Raw genomic sequence first — 15,046 nt, forward strand, 5'->3', positions numbered from 1 at the left:
TTACCGGAGCCGTCGATAGCGGCGAAAGCGATCGGGTCCTTGTCGTGGCTGGGTATGGAGATGAGTGAGGCTAAGATGGCCCCCCCACCCGTCTCCATATCATAGCAGGGCGGAAGCGACGTCATAACGTCACTTTCGCCCATACGTCTTAAAGGGCCATTTTTTCAATGTCATTTTTTCAAATGACAACATTTTTTTTTTTTTTTTATTGCATTCTACTCCAAATATGAAATCTGAGGACTTTTTGACCCCAGATCTCATATTTAAGAGGACCTGTCATGCTTTTTTCTATTACAAGGGATGTTTAATAGGAATAAAAGTGACCCAATTTTTTTTTTTTTTTTTAAACAGTGAAAAAATAAATAAAATCAAAGAAAATAAATAAGAAAGAATTTTTTTTTTTTAAAGCGCCCGTCCCGACGAGCTCACGCACAAAAGCGAACGCATACGTGAGTAGCGCCCGCATATGAAAACGGTGGTCAAACCACACATGTGAGGTATTGCCGCGATCGTTAGAGGAGCTATGAATAAGCACTCATCGTGAGTGTGAAACGCGTCAGCTGTTTTTGTACGCTGTGCGGCTTCCAGCTTTCCTCGATTTGCCCGCGATCGTTAGAGCAAGAGCAATAACTCTAGCCCTAGACCTCCTCTGTAACTCAAAACATGCAACCTGTAGAATTTTTTTAAATGTCGCCTATGGAGATTTTTAAGGGTAAAAGTTTGACGCCATTCCACGAGCGGGCGCAATTTTGAAGCGTGATATGTTGGGTATCAATTTACTTGGCATAACATTATCTTTCACAATATAAAAAAAATGGGCTAACTTTACATTTACTGTTTTATTTTTTTATTCAAAACAATATTTTTTCCAAAAAAGTGCGCTTGTAAGACCGCTGCGCAAATACGGTGTGAAAAAAAGTATTGCAATGACCGCCATTTTATTCTCTAGGGTTTTAAACTTGTAAACACCAAAATCTCAAAGCACCTTTGAGAGCTGGGGGTGGAGAAACAGCAGTACATTGATCTTTCCAGTGAACGACTGCAGGGGGGGGGTGTCAGCACAAGTCTGATCATTGGAGGACAGGCATGCTCTTCTCCCAGCACAGCCAGAAAACGGACCACACAGAGCTGGATGTGCTCTCATGCCTAGTGTGGTCAGTTCGAGATAGGAAAGCAGGGGGACTGACAGGATCACCAGGTAATTTACACAAAGGAAGCAAAGCAAAGATAATAAGATACTTTTTAACAAAAGTACTTGGTTCAACAGACACCTATCAGGAATATGAAATGCTGGGGTAACATTACCTTTAAATAAACATCATGTATTGCAGAATTTAAAGCTGAACACTAGACAAATATAAAATGAATGCAGCTCTGTAAACATTACATCTTTAAATCTGTAAAGGTTTTTCCAAATATAAGAGATGCAAGTAACTATATAAAATAACCAGTTCAGTGTATTCCAATGCCCTCTAGGGTGAGCATAAGACAAAGAATAGTATTAACCCCTTCCCACTGACAGTACACAGATATGCAGCCTCATGGAAGTGGGTCTTTATCCATGAGGCTGCATATCTGTGTACCTCTGTGCTGCAAAGCGTACTCCCAGCATAGAGACCAGGCTCTCCCCAAGACCCCCGGGTCTCGTACTAACAATCTGGAACCCAGGACTCCCGGTCACCTGATCGCTCTGATAGCCTCTGGACTGAATTGATTGGTCACTAGTAGGGATGAGCCGAACACCCCCCGGTTCGGTTCGCACCAGAACCCGCGAACGGACCGAAAGTTCGCACGAACGTTAGAACCCCATTGACGTCTATGGGACTCGAACGTTCGAAATCAAAAGTGCTCATTTTAAAGGCTAATTTGCATGGTATTGTCCTAAAAAGGGTTTGGGGACCCGGGTCCTACCCCAGGGGACATGTATCAATGCAAAAAAAACTTTTAAAAACGGCCGTTTTTTCGGGAGCAGTGATTTTAATGATGCTTAAAGTAAAAAAAAAAAAAGTGAAATATTCCTTTAAATATCGTACCTGGGGGGTGTCTATAGTATGCCTGTAAAGTGACGCGTGTTTCCCATGTTTAGAACAGTCCCTGCACCAAATGTCATTTTTAAAGGAAAAAATCTCATTTAAAACTGCTTGCGGGTTTAATGTCATGTCGGGTCATGGCAATATGGATGAAAATCAGTGAGACAAACGGCATGGGTACCCCCCAGTCCATTACCAGGCCCTTTGGGTCTTGTATGGATATTAAGGGGAACCCCGCACCCAAATTAAAATAAGGAAAGGTGTGGGGCCACCAGGCCCTATATACTCTGAACAGCAGTATACAGGCGGTGCAAACAAGACAGGGACTGTAGGTTTGTTGTTAAGTAGAATCTGTTTGTAATTTTGAACATTTTTAACGTGTTTAGCTCCAGCCAAAAAATCTTTTCTAAGCTTTTTGGAAAACATAGGGAAGGGTTATCACCCCTGTGACATTTGTTTTGCTGTCTTTCCTCCTCTTCAGAAGATTTCACCTCACTTTTTTGTCCCAATGAAAAATGTTTTTTGAAAATTTGGGTTTTTTTGTGGAACAAGGATTGGAAAGCATCAGTGGAAAGGAGAAATTGTTTTCCCATATTAACTCTTACAGGAAAGAATTTCCCTTCCTAGGGGTAGATTTCATCTCACTTCCTGTTGTCTCCTTCCGTTTGCAAGTAGGAGTCGTTTGTAAGTTAGATGTTTGAAAGTAGGGTCCTGCCCTATATACTCAGCAGAAATTTGGGCCTTAGGTGTTGCTGTGGCCACAACACTGTAAGCCCTCACAGGGCCCTGCTGTGAAATATTAGATCAAGAATTGTAATTACATGCCCCTGTTGAACAGGAGCTGAAAAATTAGGCCTTAGGCACTGGTGCTGGTGCCACAACACTGCAACCCCTCACAGACACTCTAGTTGGAACGCAGGAACAAGCCCTGCTGCAAAGTATTGCTTCAAAAATTGTAATTACACGCCCCTGTTAGACAGGGGCAGAAAAATTGGGCCTTAGGCACTGGTGCTGGTGCCACAACACTGCAACCCCTCACAGACACTCTAGTTGGAACGCAGGAACGAGCCCTGCTGCAAAGTATTGCATCAAAAATTGTAATTACACGCCCCTGTTAGACAGGGGCAGAAAAATTGGGCCTTAGGCACTGGTGCTGGTGCCACAACACTGCAACCCCTCACAGACACTCTAGTTGGAACGCAGGAACGAGCCCTGCTGCAAAGTATTGCATCAAAAATTGTAATTACACGCCCCTGTTAGACAGGGGCAGAAAAATTGGGCCTTAGGCACTGGTGCTGGTGCCACAACACTGCAACCCCTCACAGACACTCTAGTTGGAATGCAGGAACGAGCCCTGCTGCAAAGTATTACATCAAAAATTGTAATTACACGCCCCTGTTAAACAGGGGCTGAAAAATTGTGCCTTAGGCACTGGTGGTGGCGCCCAGAACCAAAAATGTTCTTACAAGCTATCAGCGTGATGATTGAGGAGGAAGAGGATAATTACTCAGGGATAGTCACTCAGCATCAGCATAGGCAGTCTTTGAAGGGATCTGAGATTTCAAAAAAAATTATTCGGTTACATCAGCATCAGGTGCTTGGTAGCTGGTGGTGATCCAAGACTCATTCATTTTTATGAAGGTCAGCCGATCGACCGAGTCGGTGGACAGACGCACCCTGTGATCGGTTACCACGCCTCCAGCAGCACTGAATGTGCGTTCCGAAAGAACGCTGGATGCAGGACAGGCCAGTAGCTCAATTGCATACTGTGCAAGCTCAGGCCAGTGATCCATCCTCAAGACCCAGTAACCCAGAGGATTTTCGGTGGGAAAGGTGTCCAAGTCTGATCTTGCCCCTAGGTATTCCTGCACCATGTAAAACAGACGCTGGCGATGGTTGCTGGAACCGATCATACCTTGGGGCTGCGGACCAAAAAATTGTCTGAACGCATCGGTCAGACGGCCACCTTCTCCACCGCTCCTTCTTTGACTGACCGAAGCCTCAGCAACACGTTGTCCAGAAACAGGAGTTTGTAACCTCCCAGTCTCTGGGAACGCGTTGCACAGACCTTTCTGCAAGGCCTCCCGAAGATGTTTCATCCTCTGCTCCCTCTGCGATGGCAAGATAAGGTCCGCAACCTTACCCTTGTAACGTGGATCAAGGAGGGTTGCCAGCCAGTATTGGTCCTTCTCCTTGATACCACGAATACGAGGATCCTTACGCAGGCTTTGCAGGATCAGGGAGGCCATGCAGCGTAGGTTTGCTGAGGCATTCGGTCCGGAGTCCTCTGGGTCACTAAGAACGACATGGTCCGCAGCCACCTCCTCCCAGCCACGTACAAGTCCATGTGTTTCTTGGGACTGATCCCTTAAAGACTGCTGCTGATGCTGAGTGCCAGGCTCCACCTCCATACTGACACAATCTTCCTCCTCCTCCTCTTCCTCCTCGTCCTCTTCCTGTGTGATCGGCGGGCACGCAGGAACACTGTCTGGATAAAGGGGGCCTTGAGAGCTAAGGAAGTCCTCCTCTTCCTGCCTCTGTTCTGCCTCAAGTGCCCTGTCCATTATTCCACGCAGCGTGTGCTCCAACAGGTGGACAAGGGGGACAGTGTCACTGATGCATGCACTGTCACTGCTCACCATCCTCGTGGCCTCCTCAAATGGTGACAGGACAGTGCATGCATCCCTGATCATGGCCCACTGGCGTGGGGAAAAAAAACCAAGCTCCCCTGACCCTGTCCTGGTGCCATAGTCGCACAGGTACTCATTGATGGCCCTCTGCTGCGTGTGCAGCCGCTGCAGCATGGCCAACGTTGAGTTCCACCTGGTGGGCATGTCACAGATTAGGCGGTTCTTGGGCAGGTTAAACTCCTTTTGGAGGTCCGTCAGCCGAGCACTGGCATTATATGACCGGCGGAAATGCACACAGACTTTCCTGGCCTGCCTCAGGACATCCTGTAAGCCCGGGTACCTGCCCAAGAACCGCTGCACCACCAAGTTAAGGACGTGAGCCAAACAGGGCACATGGGTCATTTGTCCCTGTCGGAGGGCAGAGAGGAGGTTGGTGCCATTGTCGCAAACCACCATTCCTGCCTTAAGTTGGCATGGCGTCAACCACCTCTGAACCTGCCCCTGCAGAGCTGACAAAACCTCTGCCCCAGTGTGGCTCCTGTCCCCCAAGCACACCAGCTCAAGCACCGCATGGCATCTTTTGGCCTGCGTACTTGCGTAGCCCCTTGAACGCCTACGGAGCACCGCTGGTTCCGAGGAAGAGGCCATGGAGGAAGAAGAAGAGGAGGGGGTGGAGGAGAGAGGTGTGTCACAATCAGCATTTTGGAGGCGTGGTGGCGGAACAACCTCCAACACTACTGCACCTTGTCCTGCATCCTTCCCAGCTGCCAGCAGAGTCACCCAATGCGCCGTGAAACTTAGGTAACGTCCCTGTCCATGCCTGCTGGACCATGAGTCAGCGGTAATATGCACCTTACCGCTGACCGCCCTGTCCAGCGAGGCATGGACATTGCCTTCCACATGCCGGTAGAGAGCCGGAATCGCCTTCCGTGAGAAAAAGTGGCGTTTGGGTACCTGCCACTGAGGAACCGCACATTCCACAAACTCACGGAAGGGGGCAGAGTCTACCAACTGAAAAGGCAGCAGTTGAAGTGCTAGCAATTTTGCCAAGCTAGCATTCAACCGCTGGGCATGTGGATGGCTGGGAGCAAACTTCTTTCGGCGGTGCAGCAGCTGGGGCAGGGAAATTTGCCTGGTACAATCTGACGTCGGTGTACCAAAAGCAGATTGCCGACAAGTACTTGGCTGTGACACACCTAATTCTACACCTTCATTCCTCTCACTGCAGGTCTCAGAGAGGACTGAAGGTCTAGTGGGGTTGGAAATCTCAGCTGATGAGGAGCAAGGAGAGATCCTCTTTGTTCTTTGGTGTGGGTCTTTTAGATACGCTTGCCAACGAACTGCATGGCAGGTCAACATATGTCTGGTCAAGCATGTGGTACCCAAGCGGGAGATGTTTTGGCCACGCGAGATACGCTTGAGACATATGTTGCAAATAGCAGCGGTGCGATCTGATGCACTCGTCTCAAAAAAGGCCCACACCAAAGAACTTTTTGAATAACGCGCAGAGATTGCAGCGCCCTGCACATGTGGAGCTTTGGGGTGTGATGCAGTCAATGTGCTGCCCTTAGGCTGGCCCCTGGAGGGCATCCTGCCTCGTTGGTGATGTGCCGCCGCCTCCTCCTCCTCCTCCTCTTCCTCCTCCTCCTCTCTCCTATCAGGCACCCACGTTGAGTCAGTGACCTCATCATCCCCTCCCTCCTCATCACTGGAGCAAACCTGGCAGTATGCTGCAGCAGGGGGAGCATGACTGCCAGATTGCTGTCCTTCTTGGGCACCCCCTCTGTCCGTGCTCATGTTACTGCCTTCATCGAGCTCAGTATCGTCATCAGAGCCTTCCAAACGCTGGGCATCCTCCTGGAGCATGTACCCAACACTGTGGTCAAACAGTTCGAGGGAATCCTCATGAGGACATGGTGGAGCTAGGGAAGGAGTCACTGATGACATTGAGCTGAGGGAAGAGGCCGCTGCTCTGCCAGACAAAGCACCCTGGGCATGGGTGAGAGAGGATGAGGAGGATGAGGACGGCTTGGTCATCCACTCGACCAAGTCTTCCGCATGTTGCGGCTCAACACGGCCAGCTGCCGAAAAAAAGGCCAAGCGTGTCCCATGGCCACGTGCTGATGAGGATGCACCGTCTCCACGACCAGCACTAGACACAGAGCCTGCTTGCCCTCTCTTATTGGCTTGTGACTGTCTGCCTCTCCTTCTTGGCCTTCCAGACATACTAATGGCCTGTAGCTGCACTAAGCTGGGATAGAACACCTGTAATTTTCTTCAAGTAGCTTTATATACTGTAACCAGACAAGCCTGCCTGTCAGTAGGAAGATAACAGGAACGGATCTAGCTGAACACTGTGAGCAGGACGCACTGTACTAAATGTAAATAGTCTAGCTGCCTGACCGTGGTACTAATAGGATCAAATAGAACACCTGTAATTTTCTTCAGGTAGCTTTATATACTGTAACCAGACAAGCCTGCCTGTCAGTAGGAAGATAACAGGAACGGATCTAGCTGAACACTGTGAGCAGGACGCACTGTACTAAATGTAAATAGTCTAGCTGCCTGACCGTGGTACTAATAGGATCAAATAGAACACCTGTAATTTTCTTCAGGTAGCTTTATATACTGTAACCAGACAAGCCTACCTGTCAGTAGGAAGATAACAGGAACGGATCTAGCTGAACACTGTGAGCAGGACGCACTGTACTAAATGTAAATAGTCTAGCTGCCTGACCGTGGTACTAATAGGATCAAATAGAACACCTGTAATTTTCTTCAGGTAGCTTTATATACTGTAACCAGACAAGCCTGCCTGTCAGTAGGAAGATAACAGGAACGGATCTAGCTGTACACTGTGAGCAGGACGCACTGTACTAAATGTAAATAGTCTAGCTGCCTGACCGTGGTACTAATAGGATCAAATAGAACACCTGTAATTTTCTTCAGGTAGCTTTATATACTGTAACCAGACAAGCCTGCCTGTCAGTAGGAAGATAACAGGAACGGATCTAGCTGAACACTGTGAGCAGGACGCACTGTACTAAATGTAAATAGTCTAGCTGCCTGACCGTGGTACTAATAGGATCAAATAGAACACCTGTAATTTTCTTCAGGTAGCTTTATATACTGTAACCAGACAAGCCTGCCTGTCAGTAGGAAGATAACAGGAACGGATCTAGCTGAACACTGTGAGCAGGACGCACTGTACTAAATGTAAATAGTCTAGCTGCCTGACCGTGGTACTAATAGGATCAAATAGAACACCTGTAATTTTCTTCAGGTAGCTTTATATACTGTAACCAGACAAGCCTGCCTGTCAGTAGGAAGATAACAGGAACGGATCTAGCTGTACACTGTGAGCAGGACGCACTGTACTAAATGTAAATAGTCTAGCTGCCTGACCGTGGTACTAATAGGATCAAATAGAACACCTGTAATTTTCTTCAGGTAGCTTTATATACTGTAACCAGACAAGCCTGCCTGTCAGTAGGAAGATAACAGGAACGGATCTAGCTGAACACTGTGAGCAGGACGCACTGTACTAAATGTAAATAGTCTAGCTGCCTGACCGTGGTACTAATAGGATCAAATAGAACACCTGTAATTTTCTTCAGGTAGCTTTATATACTGTAACCAGACAAGCCTGCCTGTCAGTAGGAAGATAACAGGAACGGATCTAGCTGTACACTGTGAGCAGGACGCACTGTACTAAATGTAAATAGTCTAGCTGCCTGACCGTGGTACTAATAGGATCAAATAGAACACCTGTAATTTTCTTCAGGTAGCTTTATATACTGTAACCAGACAAGCCTGCCTGTCAGTAGGAAGATAACAGGAACGGATCTAGCTGTACACTGTGAGCAGGACGCACTGTACTAAATGTAAATAGTCTAGCTGCCTGACCGTGGTACTAATAGGATCAAATAGAACACCTGTAATTTTCTTCAGGTAGCTTTATATACTGTAACCAGACAAGCCTGCCTGTCAGTAGGAAGATAACAGGAACGGATCTAGCTGAACACTGTGAGCAGGACGCACTGTACTAAATGTAAATAGTCTAGCTGCCTGACCGTGGTACTAATAGGATCAAATAGAACACCTGTAATTTTCTTCAGGTAGCTTTATATACTGTAACCAGACAAGCCTGCCTGTCAGTAGGAATTTAACAGGAACGGATCTAGCTGAACACTGTGAGCAGGACGCACTGCACTAAATGTAAATAGTCTAGAAGATAACAGGAACGGATCTAGCTGAACACTGTGAGCAGGACGCACTGCACTAAATGTAAATAGTCTAGAAGATAACAGGAACGGATCTAGCTGAACACTGTGAGCAGGACGCACTGCATTAAATGTAAATAGTCTAGATAGAAGATAACAGGAACGGATCTAGCTAAACTGAATACAGTGTATATATATATATGCAACACCTGGGATGCAGGCGGCCTTATATAGTGTGGGGTGTGTACTAAATCCCCTGAGCCATAATTGGCCAAAGCCACCCTGGCTTTGGCCAATTACAGCTCTCTCTACTGACGGCGCTGTGATTGGCCAAGCATGCGGGTCATAGTGCATGCTTGGCCAATCATCAGCCAGCAATGCACTGCGATGCCGCAGTGAATTATGGGCCGTGACGCGCCACACGAATTTAGCGCGAACGGCCCATAACGTTCGCAATTCGGCGAACGATCGAACAGCCGATGTTCGAGTCGAACATGGGTTCGACTCGAACACGAAGCTCATCCCTAGTCACTAGTCCTGAGTGGGTATTCGTGTGGGCAAAAAGGAAGGAATGTCTTCCGGTGGATCGTGCCCAGTGATGGATGGTGGCGGTGGCGATGGGCCCTCTCAGGGATTGAGCTGCTGCCTCTTCTGTGCAACCTTAAGATCATTTCAGCATGTAGACTCAGATAAAAAGGAAGTTGCAACTGGTATCCAGAGAAATGTGACTTCTAAAATCAGGTTCATGGATCTTTATTAAAAATTTGACAACATCCACATTAAGCCAATGTGTTTCGGAGGAACAGACTCACCCTTCTTCAAGACAGTTGCCTTCTATTTGGTGGGAACAATTCCCATGAGTGGTTATGTTGGATCAAGGTTCCTAAATGGCAGGATGCTAGCAGCTGGCATCCTGCCATTCAGGAACCTTGATCCAACATAACCACTCATAGGAATTGTTCCCACCAAATAGAAGGCAGCAACAGCCCTAAAGAAAGGTAAGTCTGTTCCCTCCAAATGCGTTGGCTTGATGTACATGTTGCTAATTTTTAATAAAGATCCAGGAACCAGATTTTAGAAGTCACATTTTTCTGGACACCAGGTGCACCTTCCTTTTTATCCAAGTCTGATTGAATACTTTCATTGTATATCTCCGTGTTTTCTTTCTGAATGGAGAGAAAGATGCATTGCATCTTTCTCGCCTTGCAGGAGAGAAAAAAATAAACAAACAAAAGTATGTAAAAAAAAAAAAAAAAAAAAATTTAAATAAAAATGTAAAAAATTGAGAAATAAAAGATAGATCAAGGTTTATTCTAGGTCAGTGCCAGGGTTAGTGTTCGGGTCAAGTTAAGGGTCAAAGGTCAGGGTCAGTATATTTTGGTTAGGATTTAAAAAAAACATTTTTTAAATTAGTATCAGAGTCCGTTTTTGTCAGTGTATATCACTGATAGTAACTGACAAGCAAAATGTGCACCATTGTTTCTGGGCTCTGGAATGGTTACAAACAACATACACATATATGCTATTGCTGTGATCGTCAGGAGCAGGAGAATTTATTTTGTTTTGTTGTTTGGTGGTTAAATTATGGTAATAGCTAAAAATATACAGCTAAATTTTAAAAAGATGTACATAAAAAAATATTACATAAAAGAGGTCATTGTGAATTAAAGTTGAGATTTAAAGTATATGTGGACCCTTACATTGTAAAACAACCCATACAGTTAAAAATAGAACTGAAAGACAAAACATTTGCGCATAGATAGAAAAACACCAGTATTTTTTTTAAATACTTTTTTCTTAAGATCACGTATTCTCCGTTCTCAGCTTTATAAGGGGCTTAGAGAGTTGGGGGGTGGAGAAACAGCAACACACTGATCTTTCCAGTGAATGACTGTGCAGGGGGGAATGTCAGCACAAGTTTGATTATTGGAAGACAGGCAAGCTGTTCTCCCAGCACAGTCAGAAAACTGACCATACAGAGATGAATGTGCTCCCATACCTAGTGTGGTTTTGAAATAGGAGAGAAGGCAAACTGGCAGGATTACCAGGTATTTCACACAAAGGAGAATTTATTTTGGATTAATCTTTGGTGGTAAGTTATGGTAATAGCAAGAAATATACAGCTAAGTTAACCGCTTGCCGACCAGTTCACGCAGATATACTGCAACAAGTTGGCAGCGCTGCGCAAATCGCTGTACCTGTACGGTGGCTCGCACAGGCGCACTCTCGTTCCCACTGCGCAGATCGCCACCATTACTAGTAAAAACAATTTTAAAAATAAAAGTCTCTAAATCTATCCCATAGTTTGTAGACGCTATAACTTTTGCGCAAACCAATCAAAAATATGTAGAAGAATACATTGGCCTAAACTGATGAATACATGTGTTTTTTTTATATTTTTTTTTTGGATATGTATTATAGCAAAAGGTAAAAACAACAAAAAACATTTTTTTCAAAATTGTCGCTGTTTGCTTGTTTATAGCGCAACAAATAAAAACGGCAGAGGTGATCAAATACCACCAAAAGAAAGCTCTATTTGTGGGGAAAAAAGGATGTCAAATTTGTTTGGGTACAGTGTCACACAACCGCATAATTGTCAGTTAAAGCGACGCAGTGTCGTATCGCAAAAAATGGCCTGGCCATTAAGGGGACAAATCCTTCTGGGGCTAAAGTGATTTAAAAAAAAAAAAAAAAAAACTTTTTTTTTTTACTATTTGGGCAAGTTTTCCTTTGATTAAAAAAAAATCTTGAGATATCCCTTACCATTTACCTCCAAAAGAAAGCCCAATTCGTCCCCAAAAAAACAAAGTATAATTCACCTAAATACATAAAGTAGTTGTGATAATATGTACAGTTTTACTAACACACGTCAAAGTTGCAAAATTGTGTTCAGGCATTAACATTTGTTTTACTCTCAGTCAGTAATGGGTTATAAAGGATATTTTAGTTGTGAGATCACAACATTGAGGCCTGATTTACACCTATGCATTTTTAGTGCTTTTTGCATTTTGCAGATTTGCAGTACAGAATGTGGTTAATAGGAAACCATGTTAAATGGACTGTAGTGCAAATCTGCAAAAAGCACTAAAAATGCATAGGTGTGAATCAGGCCTTCAAGTGATGTATCAACTTTGTACCTGAGATACAAAAATAATTGGACAAACAAGTGAATGTTACCTAAATGTATTGGCTTCAATTTCTACATTCAACCCTGCTGGAGATAGTGTATTGAGGGTAAATATCCAAAACCTTTCGCATTCACACAATCTTTTGAAGTGCTGAGCGGAAATGTTTTTTGGTGTAGATCCAATGACTGACACTCTCAATCCCTCGGTATCTTTGTTGTGTTTCTCAGATCAGACTTAGAATAAGGTGAATACGGTTCTATATACGATTTTATAATGTACAGTTAGATAACGTTTTATTTTTTACTTTTTTATACATTTACTGTATGGTCTGTTATGTTGTTACTCATCTGTCACACTGGCTGGACAATACTGCATTTCTTGTTACTATGGCTACTTTGTTTCTATATTATCATTGAGATGATTTCCAGTTGCTGGCTGGGCTTTATTGCTCCGAGTTGGTTCAAAACTATTGCTGCATAATATTTATGTCTTTGATTTATCCTAGATCCTTTTGATAAAAGTTGTATATAGTTATAGTTTTATGTTGAACACATTAAGTGCCGGTTCACACTACAGCGACTTGGGATCCGACTTGTAAGTCTTCAAGTCGCTGGACATAAAAAATTCCATAGAAGTGAATGAGAGTCGTCTTAATGTACACTACTGAAGTTGCTCAGAATTCAGAAAAGGTTCCTGTACTACTTCAAGGCGACTTCTAGGTGACATGTACTCATAGATTTCAATGGAAGTCGCCTCCAAGTCGGGTCTCCATCCATATTGAAGTGACTTTACAGGAAAAAGAAAATAATTTACCCAGGTACTTCCCACATTTACCTAGGCAACCCCCTCCCTCCCTCCCTCCTACAGAGCTGATTATTCTGTGATTGGCCACAGACAAAGTTGCCTCTCCTGGAGGCAGCTTTAAGTCGCGTTGTAAGTTGCTCAAAGTAGTGCTGAAATCGCCTCCAAATTGCCTTGCAAAGTCGCACTGTAAATCGGGTTGCCCATGTGTGAACCGACACTTAAAAACATGTACTAGTATTGTTAACTACATTTTTGTTGCAAAAGTGTATATGGCTTTGAAAACGAAAGAAGTGTACAAAATCTTAGGAAAAAACAAAGTTGTGAAATGATAAAATATTACTTAAACCTAAAATAATTTTAGTAAAATGTGTACTTTTTTCAGACCACCATTTATTAGGGGCAATATTATTTAAATCTGAACTCCATGCGGATATAAAAGACACAAATGAATGCAGGCCTGTATTCATTAAAGTCTAATTAAATATAAGTCAAAAAAAGGAAAAACCATGTAAGTACCTGAATTTGACTTGGTATCAGACTTTTGCAGTGTCTGTACAACAGCGTTTAGACTGGGAAAGGGAGAAGCAGCACTTGGAGCCAATTAGTTATGCTGCAGGGCTCATATGCTAAGAAAAAAAAACATTTTAAATGGAGGAAAGAGCAGAGTGACAGAGAGTTGAGATCATCAGGATACTGCTTCTTCTTTTACTATTCCGTCACATTCCCTGGAAAACAGAACTGTCCTGTGTGGCAAAGCTGGGTAAATCTTAGGGCAAAAATACAAGTCCTTTAGCAGGTGCAACAGCTATGTGTATTTAGCAGTGTACTTGGAGTTCGGCTTTAGGCATTAAAAGAACTTTTCCATTTAAGAATTGAATTTACATAAAAATAGGTCCGAATGTTCCAATTTTTTACAGTGCTCACAAGTGATGTCTGTAGATTTATATGCATCTCCTTCTTCATCTTATCACAATGGTCCTCTCTTGGAGAGTGATATCAAGTAGAAAACCTGTATGATAGCCACAGGGTTTTAGGTATAGGCATCATCGCCTAGATAGCCATATATACCCCTGCTATAAATTAGATATAACATTTTGCTTTCTTTTAACCACTCTAAGCTTGTCCTGCTTCTGGCTTCACCTCTTGTCTGCCTAGCTGTATATGTACAGTGGCCAGGCAGGACAAGTGTCATTCTGGAAGGACATACAGGGGTGACCACCGGAAACAGCAGATAACTGATTAATGTACCAAGCCACTGTGCTCCACCCTCATACCATGTGATCACTGTGATCAATCACAGCGATCAGATGTCATGGCTGTCATTCATGAGACCATTATTCGCTTTAGCTAATATTAAAGGATAACTAAACCTTCATTTAAATAAATAAACATGTCATACTTCCGCTGTGCAGTTGGTTTTGCACAGAGTGGCCCCTGATCCTCCTCTTCTGGGCTCCCTCAGTGGCACTCCTGGCTCCTCCTCTTCTCGAGTGCCCCGTTGGAGAGCTGCTCTCCCTTGGGGCACTCGTGCAGGCACGCTCCCTTGTCCTGTTGCTGCGTCTATTGACACAGATAGCAGGACTTGGCTCCGCCCCCCCGACTCCCGCATCATTGGATTTGAATAACAGCAGCAGGAGCCAATGGTTGCTGCTGCTATTAATCTATACAATGAGGATCCCGAAACACCGGTTGGAGCTGGTGTGCTCGTCCCCTGTAAGTAAAACAGGGGCCCTGGGGGGCTGCTGCACTAAAGAAGGTTTTTCACCTTAATGCATAGAATGCAATAGTGTGAGAAACATCGAGGTTTTACAACCCCTTTAGAGCCCTTTCACACTGAAAGCGCCCAGGCATCGGCAGTAAAGCGCCGCTATTTTTAGCAGCGCTTTACCATCATTTTAGAAACTGACGGTAAAAACCAACCCGCTAGCGGCCGAAGAAGGGTTAAAACTGCCTGCAAAACACTGCTGCAATGGCGGTTCGGCGGCGCTGCCCATTGATTTCAATGGGCAGGGGCGCTTTAGGAGCGGTGTATTCACCGCTCTTACAGCGCTGCAAAGAAGCTGCTTGCAGGACTTTTTGTGACGCCCTGCCAGCGCAGCGCCCCAGTGAGTGTTAAAGCACTTGGGCTTTCACACTGGAATTGCAGCTGAGGCTTTTTTCAGGTGCTTTACAGGCGCTATTTTTAGCGCTAAAGCGCCTGAAAAACGCCTCCAGTGTGAAAGGGGTCTTAA

Source organism: Aquarana catesbeiana, linkage group LG12 (genome assembly GCF_042186555.1).
Source record: "Aquarana catesbeiana isolate 2022-GZ linkage group LG12, ASM4218655v1, whole genome shotgun sequence".
Taxonomy (NCBI): Eukaryota; Metazoa; Chordata; class Amphibia; order Anura; family Ranidae; genus Aquarana; species Aquarana catesbeiana.